Source organism: Adiantum capillus-veneris, chromosome 29, assembly GCF_014529385.1.
Source record: "Adiantum capillus-veneris isolate H3 chromosome 29, ASM1452938v2, whole genome shotgun sequence".
In the NCBI taxonomy this organism is placed as follows: domain Eukaryota; kingdom Viridiplantae; phylum Streptophyta; class Polypodiopsida; order Polypodiales; family Pteridaceae; genus Adiantum; species Adiantum capillus-veneris.
Genome location: NC_140959.1, coordinates 76,036,418 through 76,050,001, shown reverse-complemented (window position 1 = coordinate 76,050,001; position 13,584 = coordinate 76,036,418).

Below are 13,584 nucleotides of genomic sequence, written 5' to 3'. Positions count from 1 at the left end.
GCGAATTTCAAATCTCTGCCCTCTCATGAACCCACGTGTCCGACTTTCCCGTTTAATATGGATCCTATGCTTCTCGACAGTGCTATGCCATCATATTCTGCCTCTATTTGACTGTGGCCTCTGAATTCTCTTCTGACCTCGAATTTCAAATCTCTGCCCTCTCATGAACCCATGTGTCCGACTTTCCCGTTTAATATGGTTCGTATGCTTTTCGACATCGCTACGCCATTAGGAAATTTCAGAGGTCATTTGGAGGGCCATATGAAGAGAGAGAATAATAGAGCGCGTCCAATGAGCACGAAGGCTACGTTACGTAGGAAAGTACGTGGAAAGACTCAAAAAATAAGAAAATAGCATAAAACTTTCACGAATCTAGGATTGTAGCATCGTAATTTTCTTCCTTTTACCGAGCTTTTAGGTCCTTGTATGTGGTCCCACTTCTGATATTTTCTTATGGTCATTAACGTATTGGAGGGTGACCATTAAGCCCGCACAAGATATTGGAATTCTAAAACACTTTCCCTCCATTAGAATGCTTTCAAAGTGAATCTCCCTCCACTAAAGCTTTTCTCTGAGAGCTATGGCGTCCACGTCTTCTCGCCCAAGAGGCTCCAAGTGTTTACTGTCTCTCACACCAACAACCAACAACTACACTTTGCCTAGAAGGCCAAGTAGTAGCATATCCTCAATTACAATACCAGCTTCAATAAGTGTAGAGAACCAATGGGTTGGACAAAGGATAAACAAAGGTTCATGGGTCCTCATGCAACCAAGAAGACCCAAGAGGTCTAGTGGTATCAACGTTTACCGCTCAGCATGGAAGGCCAGAGTGTTGGATTTCAAAGTTGAAATCGGCAAAAGATCTGTAAAGGAAGTTCTTGTTCAGCATGTGTTTACCCATCCAGAGGTGATAGCAAACGGTGGAAATGTATCAGATATACATCAACCACGTTGCAATTGTAAGTACTCTTGACATGTGAACTTACTGATACTCTCATTATAACTTTTCTTATATATTTTGCAATGTTTCTCCCGCTTGTTATGAGCAATGTCTCCATTCTTCACAGCTCAATTACATTAGATTTGTCATTTGTACTTATTGATACTCTTAGTTTAACTCTTCTTATATATATTGCAGATGTTTATCCCTCTTCTTATGAGCAATGGGAGCCTGTGGAGTGCATAATAGGCCTCTTCCATGTTGTTCATGCCCACATTGGTTCTCTACAGTATTCAAGGAGGAGCAGCAAAAGACTGGCTGATGAGGGAATCTTTTTTTATGACCACTTTTACCAACTCAGCTCAGGGAATAAGAATGGCATGTTGGTGAAAGTGCCTCTACCAACCGATTGGAACACTGTGGACTGGCCAGTTCCCAAGGAAACAATGGTGGAGGCAATGCAAATTAAGCTCTACAAGGATATACAAAGGTCTCTACGTAGCTCTATTCCCACCAAACTGGTTAGAATTGCAAACTTCTGTCCTGTTGCACTCTTCATAGAGCTGTTTCATAGCTACAACATCCAAGTTACGAAAACTATGTTCATGTGCAAGTCATTTCAGCAGTCATCCTGTGACAAACTTCTTGACAAAGGATGGTATGCAAAGGAAGAGATTGGTTTACGGTGCGAGGTCGCGCTTGATACTCTAGTTGTCAAGTACATGATTGCAAGCCAATGGACCAGGTTTCTGCAGGTTTGGAAGATAATCCTGCTGTGGATGTGGAAGTGATTGATAAAGACCATGGCCTACTGTTGGTGGTTACAATAAGGGAGCTATGCAGTCTTCAGCATTTGCGGCATGACATAATTGAAGAGTCAATGGACAAGGACCTATCAGATTTTTCCTTTTTCCTAGCTGGCCGTAAGGTGATGCGGCGAAGGGAAAAAGATATTTTGTGCAAAGAGTTGGATGGTCGGGTTGAAGTAGTGTCAATGTAACAGATATTCTTGTGAACCCAAGTGTATACAAATGACTTTCAAGACATGAAGTTTATTGAGCTCATTTTTCAATTGTGCCTTGTGAAAAAGTGTGCTTGAAATACATTTCTTTACCATGTCAAATCTCTCTCTCTCTCTCTCTCTCAATGTTAGACAAAACAAAGACATGATAGAAGAGTCATCTTAATTCATTAGAAAGTACAAACTCGTCCGTGAACAATGGACTGAGATACAATTTCTGTAAGTATGGAATCAGAATGTCTTCAAGGTAAAAATCAAAGGAATGCCCCTCGAAAGAAGGTGGTGAGACAGTTGTTCCCGGCGGATTTAGTTCTCCCTTTTCAGGAGTATCATCAATTAGTAGTGTATTAGTTGCATTAAAGGGTACACCGATTTGGCTAAACGGTTTGTACAAAAGAGGTAAGTGTGGTTTTTTAGGGTGATAGTGGCCCTCAACGGTAACGCATTTTCTTTGATCATACAAAAGGGCAAAATCTGACGTGTGAGCGTGACATACACTGCAAACTATTGCAACTAGTGGCGACAAGTTTTGCCTTTGCATTGAAGACCATATGGCAACTCTGAAGCGCGGAAGAAGAAACTGAATAAATTCCTTGGTTCCTGGACGAACCACGACTCGACAAGTTCCCATCCGAAACGTTTGCAAATCCTCAAAGGGTCCTCTGTCACCGAGAGGCACCCGCATCAGCAGCAATCCATTGATGTCCAAGATAATCAACCTCTGTAAAAGTTGACAAGTACATATAAGTAGTTAGAAGCTGAACATATTTTTCCATACTTGAATAGACATTACCGGAACAACCGTATCTACAGGTAGCAAGGGTCCATACTGGGTCTCTGTAGTGTTCATGTCGTTGTTGCTCTCCTCTGCTTTATCTTCATAGTCATCATTCACATATTCATCAGGGGTCTCCCCCATGGCTCTTTCTGCCTCATTCAAGGTTTCCTCCAAGGTCTTTTCCTCTCCCTCGGTTGATCGGCTTGCCTCATACATCCTTGCCTGATCCATATCATTTTGCTCATCCCTAGGCCTGCTTTCCTCATCCATATCCTTTTGCTCATCTATAGGCCTGCTTTCCTCATCTTGGGTTTCAGCCATAGGCTCTTTTGGCTCCTCCAATGGCTGACTTGGCTCTTTTATTGTCTCCTCTGGTTGTACACTAGCACCTTCCATATGCTCATTTGACCTTTCCTCATCCTCGGCTCTTTCATGTTCTGCTGATATGACCCCCTCGGCCCGTTGTGATTCCACTGTATCGGATGTAGGGGCTTGTCGTGGTGGCACGTCATGTTTTGTTAGATCAATAGTGCGGTCGTCCAAGCCGCTATCTTCAAGCTCTCTGGGGCTAGACATAGTAAGCAGGTGTTGTATTAAACTTACCCGGTATCTTTGCAAATAATCATATCTGTAGTTTTTTAAAGCACTCTGCAAAATTGAAAGACCACATGGTGAGAATTCTTTTATAGACTAAACCAAAACTAACTGAATGCATTGCCAAATGGGTACCTTAGTCATGAAAGGTTTTAATGCAAAGTAGCTTTGCAGGACATATTCTGCATGGAGAAGACATCTCCACCTGCAAGAATTTCCATCGGTTTGATTTGGGACAGGTACATCTTTGATTGGGTCCTTGTATAGTTCATACCTTCCACATAGCTTGCCATAGGCAAGCAACAACCTCTTTATACAAATGCACAAAGCAATGTCAAGATGTTAGCATGAGGCTTCAAATTTACATGGATATCTATAAGAAACACTTTCTGATACAAAACACTTACAGCCTAATTTCAGGGTGGGTTCCTTTTATTGAATTGAACACCCACACTGCTGGTTGGTCAACATCAAGGCATATGAGACTCCAGTGATGGTTGTTCTCATATGGAAAGATGATGACAGTAACTTCCAGCATAGCACAGTGGAGAAACCAACTCTCAAAGGTCCCAGATGGACTATTCTTTTGTCTAATAATCACTAACATTTGTGGATCAAGAAGAAACACCTCTGTGTGGGTGTGCAGTGGGAGTTGACTTTTGATCAGGTTGCAGAGACTCTACCTGAGTTAGCAAACTTATTATCTGAGTTTTCAAAGCTAGCAAGATAGTAACACTTACTTAAGACAGGCATAGATAATTGTGTCTGAAATCTGAGCATCTGGATTCTGCAATAAATTAATGTCCACTTTTTCCAGAGCTAGCTTTCTGGCTCCATCTACAAATGGTATCTTTGCAAGCAAACCATCCTTCATTGAAAGTAGAGTTTCTTGATTTCTTGCCTCTATGGACAGGGTCACATTGCATTCTGTTTGCCTCTGAGACTCCACTGCTACTTTTGCTTTCTCCTTAAGCTCTGCTTCCCTCATGTCCTCTGTTTGGCGAGCAATAGTCTCTGCCCTTGCCCTTGTATTCACATCATGTGTGACATCTACAACTGTGAGTTGTGGCACTAGCTTTGGGGGGTATAACAAAATTTCCCTCATTTTCTTATCCTTGCAAACATTGGGGACCAGTAGTTTGTCATACCTCCACCTTATTCTTTTCAGTGTCTCACTATCTTTGTCCATTATAGTAACCCTGTGGGCATGGGCTGCAACAATGGTCATGTCACTGAAGTACTCCAGTAGGAAGTCCTCTGCTGCTTCCTGTAGAGCCATTAATGCCACCACCTTCCACCTTTTGGTGCCCCAGGTAGCTTCATCACATATGGACCTCACCATCCTCTGGAAGGGCAGCTTTGGTATGCATAAATCTACACATTTTTGTGCCTTTCTGATTTCTCTGAAAAGTCCCATGCAGGTTTGCAACTTTTTCATCCTTGGCCCTTTCAGAATTTTATTTGGTTTTCCAGGTCTTTTCTTTGAGGTTGCAGATCTGCTACTTGCTTTAGATGCTAATCCTGGTCCCTTGCCTGCCTTCCTTGCAGTGGCTTTTGTTCTAGCCATTTCACTGTACACAAAAAGAAGAGTCTCTCTCTCTTTCTCTCTCTCTCTCTCTCTCTCTCTCTCCTTTCTCTCTCTTCTCTCTCTCTCTCTCTCTCTCTCTCTCTCCTTAAGAGAGAGAGAGAGAGAGAAGAGAGAGAAAGGAGAGAGAGAGAGAGAGAGAGAGAGAGAGAGAGAGAGAGAGAGTGCCCATTACTAAAGGCACGCGTGGAGCACGTTTTTACCTCAACAAACACCTCCGCGCGCTGTTAGTATAAGGTAAAATAAATACACACACTCTCTCTCTCTCTCTCTATAACACTCAGACATACACTGGTCAATGCACAGTACTAACGGCGCGCATAGAGACATGCACACCGGTTATGCCTCTCTATGCGCGCCTTTGGTAAGAGAGAGAGAGAGAGAGAGAGAGAGAGAGAGAGAGAGAGAGAGAGCGAGGGTATGCGTGTGTGTGTGTGTGTGTGCGTGCCTGTATTTGTGTGTGTGTGTAAGTTATATTTGTGTGTGTGTGTGTTTGTGATTTGTGATTTGTGTGTGTGTGTGTGTGTGTATGTTTTATATGTGTGTCTGTGTGTTTGTGAGTGTGTGTGTGTGTGTGAGTGTGTGTGTGTGTGTGTGTGACTGTTTGTGTGGGTTGTTTGTTAAGACTATGCTTGGTACTGTGACAGAAACAGAGATAGAGAGATAGAGGCAAAGGCAGAGGGAGAGGCAGACCTTCGTTATGTCGATGGGTCGGCTTGTTGTCGGAGACGACGGCTCTTGCACTCTCTCTCTCTCTCTCTCTCTCTCACGAGGTGTGGTTTTTCTCTCTCTTGACCTCTTTATATGACGTACAAAAGTATACGGTCTCAATAATGACCGCACGTGTGACAACATGCAAATATACTCTAATTTATAGTGACACGGGGGGCGCCGCCGTGTGTATCCGTTATAAGTGTGATTTTGAGAGAGAGAAAGAGAGAGAACAATAGAGAGAGAGAGAGAGAGAGAGAGAGAGAGAGAGAGAGAGAGAGAGAGAGAGAGAGAGAGAGAGAGCCATAGAAAGAGAGAGAGTGATAAAGAGAGAAAGAGAGAGAGAGAGAGAGAGAGAGTGATAGAGAGATAGAGAGAGAGAAAGAGAGAACAGATTGTGAGAGAGATAGAGAGAGGGACTCCTTACTCTCAGAGAGAGAGAGAGGGAGGGAGAGAGACAGAGTCAGTTTGACACACAAAAAGCACTGGAGGAGACACCTCCCTTGGAGTTCCTGCAAACCCCACCAACAAAAGGTGATCTCTCACTCTTTCTCTCTGTATTTCCAACGGTTGGTACAAATTGTGTGTGTGTGTGTGTGTGTGTGTGTGTCTAAACAAAGAAAAACCCAGACTGTTGTTCAACACACACACCTCAACACATACTTCCATAGACAGAGACACACACACACATACACACAGACACACACACAGATATATACACATTCTCTCTCTCCCTCCCCTCTCTGTCCACGTTACTAACGGCGCGCAGAGCCAACCAAACACTGGCTCCAGCTCTCTCCGCGCGCCTATAGTATAGTTATGACTCTCTCAAAAGGCACGTTTACATCTTTACGCATCTTTCCCTCAATTGCACTTAAGGCGCACGTAGAGAGTTGCAAAAAGCACTTTTTCGTCCTTGCGCGCCTTTAGTACAAATAGACACATACAAAGAGAGAGAGAGAGAGAGAGAGAGAGAGAGAGAGAGAGACTATGTGTGTTTTTGTTTGTGCTTTGGTGATAGACATATATATATATATATATATATATATATATATATATATATATATATATATCTATATCTATCTGGAGAGAGAGAGAGAGAGACTTGTCATGTTTTCTGATGAAAAGGATTAAGGTCCAGTAGGCAGAAGAGGCTGAAACCTGATCCACAGCTTGTGCCAGGATTTCAACCCTTGCAGGCTCAGTTGCTTAATGTATCTGCCAAAAGAACTGTTGACTTTTGTCAGGACATATCTGAAGAAAAGTCAATTGGTGAAGATCAATCAGAGAGGTCACCAGGGCAAGAGGATCCCTCACCCTACAAGGCTGTGGTGCCCTGTACAGTACTTCTGAAGAAAAATACAAGAAAGAGGAGGAAGATGATGCAGATGTGCTAGAAGGAAGTCCCTTTGCAACTAAATGTAAAGACAAAGAGGATGTGTCTTCTCTAGAAGACCCAGCTGCAACTGATGAGAGGCTGTTTGATTTTGCAGCATCTTGTGGTGCTGGGGACAAGTTTGATCTAGTTCATTCTATGTTTAATCCAAAGTTTGACATTGAAGACCTGTTAGCTCAGCACATTAATTTCTTGCAGTCCTACAGAGATAAGTTTGAAGTGATGGTGTAGGTAGGGAGGGTTGTTTTGCCTACTATGACTCTTGTGCATTTAAATGACTGTGGTGGAAAGGGACAGGGACTGAAGAAGTATAGGGAATTACCACCTTCTTGCCGACATTCAGCCTTCCCTTTGCATCAAAAAGAATGCAAACTCATTCAGGAAGCCTTTGGCTTTATGATTTACCTAAACAGCCTGTTTGGATTCCTCATGCAGAATCCTGATGAGGTGTTAGAGGAGCACGATGCAGCACCAGATAAAGAATGCGAGGAGACAACTCATATGCAAGAAGTCGAGGAGGTTGAAGACACAGTCGACCTTGAGGTTGAGGCAATTGAAGTACAAAGAAGTAAGATGCTCTCTGTGAAAACCACAGAAATCAAACTTCCATTGGATGTCAGTAACTTCACTGAGAAGCATGCTCAGATGATGTTGCCTGCTGTGCCTGACTTCAGGATTGGAGACAGGACCTATATCTTCTTACATGATGTGCAAAGTGTATTTTATTTAAGGGAGGATTTCTCCCTGGCTATTATTTCCAGAGTCCAAGAGGAGAGGAGTGGATTTGTTTCAGAGGATAGTAGTGATGATGAGGCAATGGAAACATCCAGCAATCCAATGGAATGCCTTCGGAGATGCTTTGAGAAAGATGAAAAATACAAGGAGACACTACCTGATGAAGCCACCTTCCAAGCAATAAGACAAAGCCTAAGACCATCAACAAGTAACAAAGAAGTGGAGGATTGGTTTAACCATTCAGGTCAGGGGTCAACTACATCTGTAGACCTGTGGCAAGAAAACCTCTTTCTGTAGGATGAGAGCTTCATGGTCACTCTCTCTCTCTCTCTCTCTCTCTCTCTCTCTCTCTCTCTCTCTCTCTCTCTCTCTCTCTCTCTCTCTCTCTCTCTCTCTCTCTTTGTGTCATTTCTGACATGGTATGTGCAGTCTTGGATTGCTGACAAGGATGACTTCCTTCGGCGCCGGACAAGAGAGTATCGAGGAAGGGATGCAGCCCTAGCGTAGTACCTTTCAAAGCTTTGCGAGTCGCCGATAGTAGTTTTTCACAATTCCATGTCACAAGAGGGTTCAATAGCAACTTACACATTCAAGACACTATCACGCTTCTTGGGTGGACCGGTGCTGCCCAAAAGTGAAGATAAAGTCATTCTTGTGGACAAAGTGTTTGCTAGAGATTGTTTTGGTTATTGCTCGGGCTATACAGGTGGTTGGGCAGTGTATTACTACACCTACACAGCAATGGCACTAGCTCTTGGTAGACAAAACCCAGATGAACTTTTAGAGTATGGCAAACATCTCATGATTCGTTACAAGGGTGACGTGCCAAAAAACAAAATTGAACCTTCAAAATCTTGATACACTTCAAGTAGTAATTGTATAAGATCATGTATTACATAAATTTTGTACAATGTCATCCACTCAGAGTATCTTTCTCCACTTGTGATTCACATACACCATTGTCTCTCTCCACCTTCGTTGACTTTCACGAGCTCCGGAGTTGTTGTATGCCATTGATCTTTTAACATTTTGTTGTTGTAAATGTCTGATGGCTTGTGCTGTTGCTGAATTTGCCAAGACTTCTTTTGCCTGCATTCGATGAATGATTCTACGATAGAACCATTCAAATAGTTCTCTCAAACTGTTAGCCTTGATTCGAGAGCCACCATGTCGTGTGTGCCTGAAATAAGCATTTCTCGCCATGTAATGAGACTTTTCCATCCCTTGGGTATTCCATATTGCCGGGTTCCCGTACTTCTATATAAAATATGGTAAATGATTGAAGATGATGTGCTGGATATGAAAACAGATTAGTTAGAATGTTTTACAGTCACATATTTGCACATAAGAGAGAAAGAAATACATGATAATACCATGTAGTGAGTAATCTGGGTGTCTGTCCATGCTGTCTTGAATGATTTTTTCAGAAGGTTGAGATTTTCCTTGAACTTGTTCATATCACCTTGTGACCAGTCATCTTTGTCGCACATCAAAAATAGGATGTCTATTGATCGCCAAACCTCAGCCTTCGCGTTACGAGTAGTTGGTTCGTGGTCTTTGACTGCAATATGTAGCTTTTTCCAGCTCTGATACTTTACCTTGCTAACATAAGATGTGTTATATATTTTTCCATGTTTTGTTAGCTTTGGATCTCTTGTACCTTGGGGCTTAGATAAAAACCTCCGTGCCTTCACCCCACCGATGGATGGTTTGCATGGGACATCCTTCTCAGCAGTTGATCTCTTTTCATCCCGCTGGATTTTCACATTGCCACCATGAAGCCCCATATCCGACAGTACCATTTCTAAGCACTGCAGGGCTACTTGTCGTTCTGCGGAGTTCTTAATCTTCCAAGCAAACCCGATGTATAAGTAGACCAATTTCTGCACAATTCTACAAAGGGCATGCATTGTACAAATGTGGACATTCACAAGTGGTATTTTCAAAACCGGTCGAAAAGCAGGATCCTCAATGTGACGTGTTGGAGCTTTTCTCCACCACTTTGGGTCCATGACCTTTGCAGGCTCCATGCAGAACAAACACGGTGACTTTGCCATTGCACCCATTCCACAATTATACATGCACTTTAATATTTTGAGGTCACCTGCAAGATGCCACTGAACTTGAAAGTCTCCCCTTCCATCTAGACGTAGTACCTCTCCCTGGTTAGTCTGTCGATCAATCACCTCCGGAATATTAGTTCGATGGAACACCCAATATAGAATCTCATGATCTTCTTTCTTTACCTGCAACACAAAATAAATGAGACTTAAGTAGATGTGAACATTTGAGCTTACCTGAGAATCTCGCTTACCTCAAACGCACCAAGCCACCATATGTTAGATTCTGATTGAACACTAAAATATAAAGGATCATCACTGGGACACTTTGAGAGGGCTCTATTCATTAAAGTAATAGTAACACGCTCTAGCTTTTTCTCTTTAACAAGCTCACACTCATCCAGTTTTAACACAAAATGTAATACCCCAGGTGACTCTTCAAATGTGATGTTGTAAAACTCCACCATTCTCTTCTGTAATATCCGCAGGTCCATAAAAATATTGTTGAACTCATCATATGCCATGTTTGCTCCATGGCCACTGTAAGTTGCTTTAATATGAAAGGGCTATCCAAGATAGTCTCCTTGTGCCTCGTTAAGCTGAAGCCTCTCTTTCCAAACACTTGAGGCTGATGGTAGAAGTTTGGATTTTATACCCTTCCTAACAAAGATGGATGAGACAGACTTTTGGATAGCTGAATATCCTCTTTTGCTTACACCAAGTGAATCAAGTGTGCCTTGTATCTCCTTTGCAGGCACTGAGTTCTCTGAAATAAAGCGGTCCACTACATTTCGTTGTAGGACCTTAAACTTCTTGTCATGTACTATATCTGCTGCCAGGCTTCTACTTATAAGTGGCTTCAATCTCTTTCTTATATTGGCTTTGGGGTCAATGTTTTCCTTGTCAGGATAGATTGAATCTCTACATGAAGACAATGCATAAGTAAATAACAAAAAATTTGCTTCACTAACACTATTTAGGCACATGAACACAATGCATAACAAGAAAAAACAAAAAGATTACTTAACTAAGACAATGTAGCCAACCAAGAAGCTTCACCTTAATGCTCGGATTCTTTTCTTGAGACCTCCTGATGCAACCTGCAATGTTTCAAGATTGCGCAATTTCTTCTTTCGGATACGACCACCCAAGATGGTGTCCTTCATTTGACAACTTCGCACCTTTCCTTTCAGTTCTTGTACCTCTGTTTTATGTTGCAAAATGGTAACCTGATCTGTAGAATGTAAATGTGAAAGGCGAACAATCTCACATTGTTGAGCTTGGAGAATGCTCTTGTAAGTTTCAGCTTCTCTTGTAAGAGATTTACAATAACCCAGAAGGCCCTTTTCTCCATCACCAGCAAAGGTCAATAAGCTTGTAGGATTGACAAACGGTGGAGACGCATTTGTCATTGGATTCTTAGGGTAGAGAGAGCCTCTCGTCCAGATATCTATGTGTTTAGCTCCTTGAGCTCTGAGCGTGTCTATGGAAGCCGGAGGTATATGTGTGTTTGTTTTACTGCGCTTAATCAATGGTTGGTACTCATTGTCCAAATCAATGTGAAGGTGATATTTGGCTCGTTCCTGGGTAACATTTGTGCCATTTGAGGAGTGCGCCATTAGCCAAATGTGCAGGTTTAATGGCAAGTGAATAGCGGTTGCGCCTTCGTCCCTCCATGTTAGCCTCATTCCCTCCATATTGACGAGGTTCATTCAATGCAACTGAAAAGAGGATTATCCCTCAATCACTACGAACGAATTTTTAGAAGAGTAAGGAATCTACTTAAAGTACACTTTTTGAACTTTTACTATGAAAGACCCAGCTCTTTTATTTGCCATTTTTTCTAGAGAGAGAGTGCAAAAAATACATTTTCTTAGAAGGCCCTCCAAATGACCTCCGAAATTTCCTAATGTCATCATATTCTGCCTCTATTTGACTATGGCTTCTGAATTCTCTTCTGACCTCGGATTTCAAATCTCTGCTCTCTCATGAACCCAGGTGTCTGACTTTCCCGTTTAGTATGGCTCGTATGCTTTTTGACAGCGCTACACCATCATATTCTGCCTCTATTTGACTACGACTTCTGAATTCTCTTCTGACCTCTATCCTTGAGCTAATTTCTCTTTGCCTTCGCACTCTAGCGGAGCTCTTGGTGCTTACAAGCAGGCCCCTTTGAAAGGAAATTCATGAGATGGATGCTCATATTAAGCACGCGTTCTCCAAGGATCGAGTATGTCGACTACCATGTGAGGTTTGTTTTAACTGGGGTGGGAGACAAGGCTCTTACCTGATATCGAGGCATCACCCCCTCGGTCCTCCTGCCTTCTCTTCTCGTCGAGAAACAGGACGAAGATTACTTGCTTGAAAGTTCTTCAACAAACCTCGTTGTGCAATAACATCCCTTAAAAAATACGCCGTCAAAAGCTACCTGATCTTCTCCACACGCAGTTCGCAGATTACAGAGCTTGTTGTCTAGTATGTATGTTAAGTGCGGTTAACTTGTTAGGGCACAACACGTTGTTGATGAGCTTCCAGTCTAGAATGTCATCGGTTGGACTGCACTTCTTACAAGATATGCCCGACATGGGCAGCGTCACGAAGCTATGGGCTGTTTTCATCGCTTGCGAAGCAATGGCCTCTCTCTGGATGCAGTCAAAGGTTGTTGGAGAAGAATTTCGTGCTTGGCAATGCGCTGGTATACATATATGTATGCTAATTGTGGTGTACTTTGGAAAGCACAACAAGTTCTGGACGAGCTTCCCACCCGAGATGTCATCTCTTAGACTGCATTAATTGCAGGATATGCCCAACAAAGCCAGGGCCAGGAAGCTTTGAATTGTTTCCATTGTATGCGAAGTGAGGGTTTCTCTCCAGATGCAGTCACCTATGCTTGCATTTTGAAGGCATGTGGCATTATGCGAGACATTGATATGGACAAACAAATTCACGATGAGATTGTCAATCAGGGGCTGTTGAAAACAACTGTCATGCTTGGCAATGCTTTAGTTGACATGTATGCCAAGTGTGGTGTACTTTTGAAAGCTAAACAAGTTCTTGACGAGCTTTCTAATCGAGATGCGGTCTCTTGGAATGCATTGATGGCAGGTTATGCCCAACAGGGGCAAGGCCACGAAGCATTGGGATGTTTCTAGCGGATGCGAAGCGAGGGCTTCTCCCCATATGCGGTCACCTATGCTTGCATTTTGAAGGCATATGGCACTTTGAAAGACATCCACACAAGAGAACAAATTCATGATGAGCTTGTTTAGTCGGGGGCTGTTGCAAAAAACTGTCATGCTTGGTAATGCTTTGGTTGACATGTATGCCAAGTGTAGTGTACTTTCCAAAGCACAACAAGTTCTTGACGAGCTTTATGTCCGGGATGAAGTCTCTTGGAATGCATTGATTGCAGAATATGCCCAACAAGATCAGGGCCAGGAAATGCTTCGCTATTTTTATCGGATGCAAAGTGAGGGCTTCTCTACGAATGTGGTCACCTATGCTTGTGTTTTGAAGGCATGTGGCATTATGCAAAACGTTATCATGGGCAAGCAGAGTCATGATGAGATTGTTAGGCAGGGGTTGGTACTAAAAGATGTCGTGCTTGGCAAGGCTTTGCTTGACATGTATGACAAGTGTGGTGCGCTTTTGAAAGCACAACAAGTTCTTGACCAGCTTTCTGTCCGGAATAAAGTCTCTTAATTTCACTGATTATAGTATATGCCCGACAGGGGCAGGGCCAGGAAGCTGAGGGGTGTTTTCAA